Here is a 7474-nt window from a genome sequence, read left to right as displayed (position 1 = left end):
CTATCTTTTTAAGGAATTTTTTTCTAGTGATGTGTGTCAGTAAAGCATGCTTTAGACAAAATCACTATACTATATGACTTAAAATACAGAGTACCTTGTAGGTATCGTTTTAGAACTCTAAAATCAATGTCTAAACCAGCTCTGTCATTATTTTTATGTACCTCACAAATTGATAGGAATCATTGTATACAATGACCCAGATTTTCTTCAGCTAAGACATAGAATAAAGTATCTGGATTGGATGCCTAAAAATAAAGCAATATCATTTCCCCATTTACATTATTAGTGTTAGTCCTGAAAATTCACCGTATAATATTTTAGTAATAAAATTATTTAGCAATTTTGTGATGATACAGAATTATTTGATGAATGGATCAAGAAAATGTGGTATATATACACAATGGAGTTCTATGCCTCCATCAGAAAGAATGACATTGCCCCTTTGTTAGGAAATGGAAAGACTTTGAAAAAATTATATTAAGTGAAGTAGTCCAGGTGCAAAGAAACATAGGTCCCATGTTTTCCCTTATTTGCCATAACTAAGATATGTCTGAGACATATGCAGAAAAGGTCAGATAAGTTGATGTTAGGTGAAATGAACCCCAAGATAAGTATTCAAATTTTTTTTTCTTTCTTGCCATTGTTTCTAACATATTTACAGAATTATTTAAATTTACACAGTTTTAAGTTGTTTACTTCTTTGGAATGGTTCCCACACTTGTCCATTTTTAAATTAAAAGAAGGTTTAGAATTCGATTGGATATAGGTTCTACTTGAAAACTTAAAAAAATGTAGTGGATGCCAATTCTCATTCCTGTAATCACAAGCTTATAATATCGTGGTTCCAACGCAGCCCAAGAAGGAAAGCCAGTGAGACTCTTATCTCCAATTAACCATCAAAAACACAAAAGTAAAGCTATGGTTGAAGTGGCATAGCACTAACCTTGAGGACAATAGGTCAAAAAAAGTGTCCAGGACCAAAGTTTAAGCCCCTGGAAAGCTATACCCTCACCAAAAACAAAATCATACACAGGGCTGGGATTCAGCTTAGCAGCTTAACATGCATGAGTTTTGATCCCTAAAACAAGGAAAGGGAGGGATTGTGGAAGCGATTGGGGGAGGGAAGAGAGAAGGAGGGAGGAAAGGAGAGAGATAACTGCATATAGAAAAGAGGGTAGCTCTGCATAATAAATGATGTTCACTAGGGAAAAAGGTCAGGCAAACATTTTCTGTAAAGATCAGAGTAAGTATGTCCAGACTTTGGGAGCCACATGGTAAGCTGTCAGTATTCCATTCTGCTGTAGCAGTATGACAGAGGACACAGATAGAATGAATGCATTAAAACTTTACTAACATTCCCTGAAACTTGAATTCTATTTTTATTTGAAATATGGCTATTGAAACTGAGTGAATGTTTGGTTTTATGTATTTTGCTTACTTGAAGTATTGTCACTTACAGCTTTGTGGCTGGCTACTCAAGTGATTATAACATGTCTGGCTTCTGATGAAGTCTCTAAAGCACCTCAAAAGTCAGCCATCAATAGAAGCCATTGAAGTCACTCAGCTTTTTGGTAGTCACAATAAGAAAAACTAGAATAAGAAATAAATAAAAGCCTACATTTAAAAACACCAAGGGAGCTTTTATCGAAATTCAGCATAAATTATCTTGTATTTAAACCATAATCCTCAGATCAGCATTCTGAGTAGCTAGGATTACAGATGTGAACCACCAGCATGTGATTGTTAGTTTTCTTAAATACCAACACAGCATTGTATTTTATATTGGACTCATCTCCATTCCTGCACTCAGCCATCACTTGGACCTAAGAACTACTGTAATGGATGAGGAACTCTAGGCCTACTTTGTAGTTGGTAGGAAATACAAGAAGTAGAGAAATCAGATAGAACGCACCAAAAGAAAATAAATGAGGAAACTGGGTGCAGGTGGCTCACACATGTAATCCTAGCTACTAGTGAGGCTGAGATCTGAGGATTGCAGTTCAGAGCTAGCACAGGTAGTAAAGCTAATGAGATTCTTATCTCCAATTAACCACCAGAAAACCAAAAGTGGGCATTGGTTCAAATGATAGAACACTTGACTTGAGCTGAAAAGCTCAGGGACAGCACTAAGACTGACAAAAAATTAAATAAAAGAAAAACAAATCGGCGCCCATAGCCAATGGCTCACATCTGTAATTCTAGCTTGTCAGAAGTCTGAGATCTGAGGATCAAGGTTCAATACCAGACTGGGAAGAAAATCTATGAGATGCTTATTTCCAATTAAGCACTGAAAACCATAAGTGGCAATGTAACTCAAAGTGGTAGAGCACTAGCCTTGAGCACAAAAGCTCAGGGACAGGATCCAGGACCTGAGTACAAACCCCACAACCAACAAAAAAGGAAAACGAATGAGAATCCACCTTAAAGAAATAGCTAGGCGAGTAAAATATAAAGAATATCTTATTAAAAAACTAATTTAGGATATTTTGACTTAAAGGGCAGTATCATGAAAAGGAAAGACTGGGGTGGCATGTTATTTTATTTTATTTTAATTTACTTATTTACTTTGGGAGTGGAATAGGGCTTGAAATCTGTGCTGGGCACTGTGCCTAAGCTATTATGCTCAAGTCTAGTGCTCTACCACTTGACCCAAACCACTACTTCCGCTTTTCTGGTGGTTTATTGGAGAAAAAAGTCTTACGAACTTTCCTGCCTGGGCTGGCTTTGAATCACGATCCTCAAATCTAAGCTCCTGAGTAGCTAGGATTATAGGCATGAGCCACCAATGCCTGGCTGGGATGATATTTTAGAGTACTAAAAACAAAAGAGACATAACAACATGAAATGAACCTTAATGAAAAATTAATTTGAAAATTTAATTTGAAAAATAGCAAGAATAATATCTGTCTCAAACAAGGAGATGTGTATCTGTATTTGATATAATAACAGTATTATGAAAATATCATTAATTTTCTTAAGTATAATGAAGGTATAATGGTATATAATGGAAGAATATTCTTAAAATTTAACTTTGTTCCATAAGCTTCTGTGTGTTTATATAGGAACATACAGATAAAAAAGTAAGGAAAAAAATATCAAAAATTTTAAAAAGAACCAAGGCACTTTTTTGGTGGCTTTATTTTATTTTATATATATATATATTTTTACCAGTACTGGGTCTTGAATTCAGGTCTGCTTGCTCCTGCTTGGTTTTGTCACTCAAGGATAGCACTCTATTTTCTGAAACACAACTCTGTTTCAAACTTTTTATGCTTAGCTCAATATAAGACTCTAACTCTTGCCGGGTCTGGCTTTGAACCTTTATCTTCAGATCTCAGTATCCTGGCCAGTGACAATTACAAGCATGAGTGACCAAATGCCTGGCCTAAGTATGATTTTTAAGAACCAAGTACGTGAAGGACTGTGCTCACTATGATCAGAAAGGAGGAATACCTAGCCCCTGCCTACAAATTCACAGAATTTCTTGTTTGGGCTAGCTTTGAACCCAGCCTCCTGAGTAGCTAGGATAACAGATTTGAGCCACCATAACCTAACTTAATATGTGACTTTCAACTTCATAAACGCATGATAGTTTTTGAAAGAGAATGAGTTCATTTTGGTGGTTTGCAAATGCCAAATTACTACAAAATGAAAAAACATAATTTATTGCTATTATTAAGGTATTGTAAGGTGTTCACAATTCAGGAAATGTATACATTTCTCTGTTTCCCCCTAAAACCCAATGAAGAGATATTTTAAAAATAAATTTCTGAGCAAGGCAGCAGTGGCTAAGGCCTGTGATACTAGCTAGCAAGAAGGCTGAGATCACATAATCTAGGTTTAAAGCCAGACCCAGAAGAAAACTCAGGGAGAATATTATATCCAATTAATTATTTTAAAAAAACAGGAATTGTAGCTCTGTCTCAAGTATTAGAGCACAAAAGTCCAGGTAATGACCCAGAACATGAGTTCAAGTCCCAAGACTGGTTGAATAAATAAATAAATAAATAAATATATCTGGCCAATTACCTATAACCCTAGCTACTTAGGAGGCTAAGAGCTGGGCGTAGATTTTCAAAACCATCCTGGGCCAGAACATTTGTTAATAATCTTTATTTCCAATTATCCATGAAAACCTGGAATGGGAGTGGTTGATCAAGTAGTAAGTGCTTACCATTGTACCCTCAGTTCCAGTCGTAGGATTGGCACCAAAATAAATAAGTAAATTTATTTATTTTTGAGTTTTGAATCTTAGTCAGCATGGTAGATTTTTTGAAAGTCTTTCAGATAATAATGATGTGCATATATGTTTATTAACTCAAAATTGAATTCATGCTGATATTTTCCTCAGTCATTTGAGTAATAAGTAAGCATTATCAAGTTTTTACTTGTTGAAATAGTTGTCATACAATCCCACTTTTCCATCATCAGTTCAAAAAGCCCAACAAACCTCTTTGTTTGGGTACCAGCACCTAGAATGGAGTTTCTGGGCTGGGAAGGTGGCTCAGTGGAAGCGTGTTTGCCTTGCATGCATGAGCCCCTGGGTTCGATTCCTCAGCACCACATAAGCAGAGAAAGCTGGAAGTGGCACTATGGCTCAAGTGGTAGAGCACTAGCCTTGAGCTGAAGAGCTGAGGGACAGCGACCCATGACCATAAATAGAGTTTCCCATACAAACTTCCTATACTGAACCAAGAAAATACCAACAAACTAAACAAAGGAATAACATAAAAGTAATCAGAAGTCTTCCAACAAGAAAGAGTCCAAGACCAGATGGATTCATTACTCAATTCTATAAGACATTTTATTTTGTCCAGTCTTAGGGCTTGAACTCAGGGTCTGAACCTGTCTCAAAGCTGTTTTTGCTCGAGGCTAGTTTTAGTACTAGTGCTATATCACTTGAGCAACCATGCCATTTCTGGCTTTTCTGTGTATGTGGCATTGAGGAATGGAACACATGGCTTCATGTGTACTAGGCAAGCATTCTACCACTAACCTATCTTCCAAGCCCACTATAAGGCTTTTAAAGATGAAGTAATACTAATCCTCCTCAAGCTTTTCAGTGAAATAGACGCAATAGGGAGCAAACCCAAACTCATTCTATGAATCCAATATTACACTCATCCCAAAACTAGGTAAGGATCCAACAAAACAAGCGAATGAATGATCAATTTCTGTGATGAACATAGATGCAAAACTCCTCAATAAAATATTAACCAACAGAACCCAGAAACAAATACAAGTCATAAAAATATGATCAAGTAGGCTTCATCCCATAGATGCAAGGTTGATTTAATATATACAAATCAATAATTCACATCAGTAGAGCCAATATCAAGAACCACATACTCATCTCAGTAAATCCAGAACAAACCTTCGACAAAAGACCACGCATTGACATTAAAAGCTCTGGAAAAACAAGGAATAGAAGGAACATTCCTTAAAACAATAAGAGCCATAGACAACAGGCCATACTAAATGGGGAAAACTAAAACTATTTTCCTTAAAATCAGGAACAAGGCAAAGTTGCCCCTTCACTCCCCTCCTCTTCAATCTATACTGGAATTCTTAGCCAGACCAATAAGGAAAGAAAAGGACATTAAAGGAGCCACACAGAGTACGCAAAATTTAAACTAACGGTATTTGCTGATGACCATTTCTTATACTTGAGGACCCAAAAGCTCAACTCCCAAACTCCTACAGCTAATTAATACTTTTGGCAAAGTATCAGAATGCAAAATCAATCCATAAAATTCAGTAGCCTTGGTCAGGCTCCAGTGGCTCATGCCTGTAATTCTAGCTACTCAGGAGGCTGAGATCTGAGGATCATTGTTCAAAGCCAATCCAGGCAGGGAAGTCCAAGAGTCTCCAATTAACCACCAGAAAACTGGAAGTGGCGCTTTTGCTCACCTTGAGGTGAAGAGATGAGGGACAGCGCCCAGCTCAAAGTTCAAGCACCACGACCCAAAACAACAACAAATGGTTACTGAACCATTCCTTGGGCAAAGAATATACAAGCAGAAAAGGAAATAATGAAAATGACACCATTTGCAAAAGCTTCAAAAAATAGTAATTAACCTAACCAAAGATGTAAAAATTGCAAAAATCTAAAGAAAGAAATCAAAGAGTATATCAGAATATGCAAAGACCTTCCATGTTCATGGATAGGTAGAATATTGTGAAAATGGCCATAATGCAAAAATTTGATATAAAATCAAGGCAATCCCCATCAAAATCCCAATGATGCACTTTACTCAGATAAATGAAAGAATCCAAAAGTTCATATGGAAAAAAAAACAGACCAAAACAGACAAAGCAATTCTTGGCAAAATAAGCCATTCAGGCAGTACCACTATACAAGACTTCAAGTTCTACTAAAGAGCCACAATAACAAAAACAGCTTGTTATCGGTATAAAAATTATTTCTAACATATTTATAAGATGATTTCTATATTGCTTTGTATGTCCTTCCCCAATGATATAACTCCTGCTTTCACTGTATTTGATGGTGGTATAATTTGTGGAGGAGAAGGGCAAAAACAAATCATGTAACTAGAGATACATGCATAACCATTGCAACAATGAGATGTACAAGTAGTTATGTCGAAAAACAAACTTTACAACTTTGGTGGGGGGGGGTAGTAGCGGGTGGGAGGGAGAATGGGAAGGAATGGGGAAGGGGATACAAACAACAGGCAATGATGCTTGTTAATAAATGTATTCATTATCTTGTCCATGTAATTGTAACTCCTCTTTACGGTATTTTCACAATAAAAAAAGAAAAATACAAAAAAAAAAAAAAAGATCCGAAGACCAATGGAAAATATTAAGTGAAGTAAGTCAGGCCTAAAGAAACATAGGTCTCATGGTTTCCCTCATTTCTAATAACTAGTATACATCAAGCAGAGATCTGAGGGACAATCAGTAAAGTTCAAAAGCTATGTACATATGACCCAATAAGATGATATTAAGAGAAATGAACCTCAAGATAGGGACAGAAGTGTTTTTTTTTTTCTTTCTATTGTTTCTAGCGTATTCACAATATACCATGTGATTTTTTTTTTGTTTCTTTGTATGTTCCTCCCCCATCGTAAAACCCCTGTTTTCACTGTATTTGATGTTGGTGCCTTGCAACTTTTATATACACTTTTCTAATTTGGGGAGGGGAAGGGAAAAACAAAATGCTTAAATAGAGATATAGGTTGACCCATTGTAATAATGAGATGCACAATACACTATGTGGAAAAATGACCTTTACAATTTAGGCCGGGGGTGGGGTGAGAGTGTAGTTTTAGTGATGGGAGGAAAGGGATGGTAGGGAAAAACAAAGGAGGAAGTAACAATGATGATAAGAAATATACTCATTATCTAGCTTATGTAACTGCTGTGATCTGAGGATAATTGTTCAAAGCCAGCAGGGACAGGGAAGTCCATGAGACTCTTATCTCTAATAAACCACAAGAAAATGGAAACT

This window comes from Dipodomys spectabilis, unplaced genomic scaffold (genome assembly GCF_019054845.1).
Source record: "Dipodomys spectabilis isolate Male_0828 unplaced genomic scaffold, ASM1905484v1 ptg000150l, whole genome shotgun sequence".
Classification (NCBI taxonomy): domain Eukaryota; kingdom Metazoa; phylum Chordata; class Mammalia; order Rodentia; family Heteromyidae; genus Dipodomys; species Dipodomys spectabilis.
The sequence above is the reverse complement of the archived record's forward strand: the minus strand, read 5'-3'. Positions refer to the sequence as shown.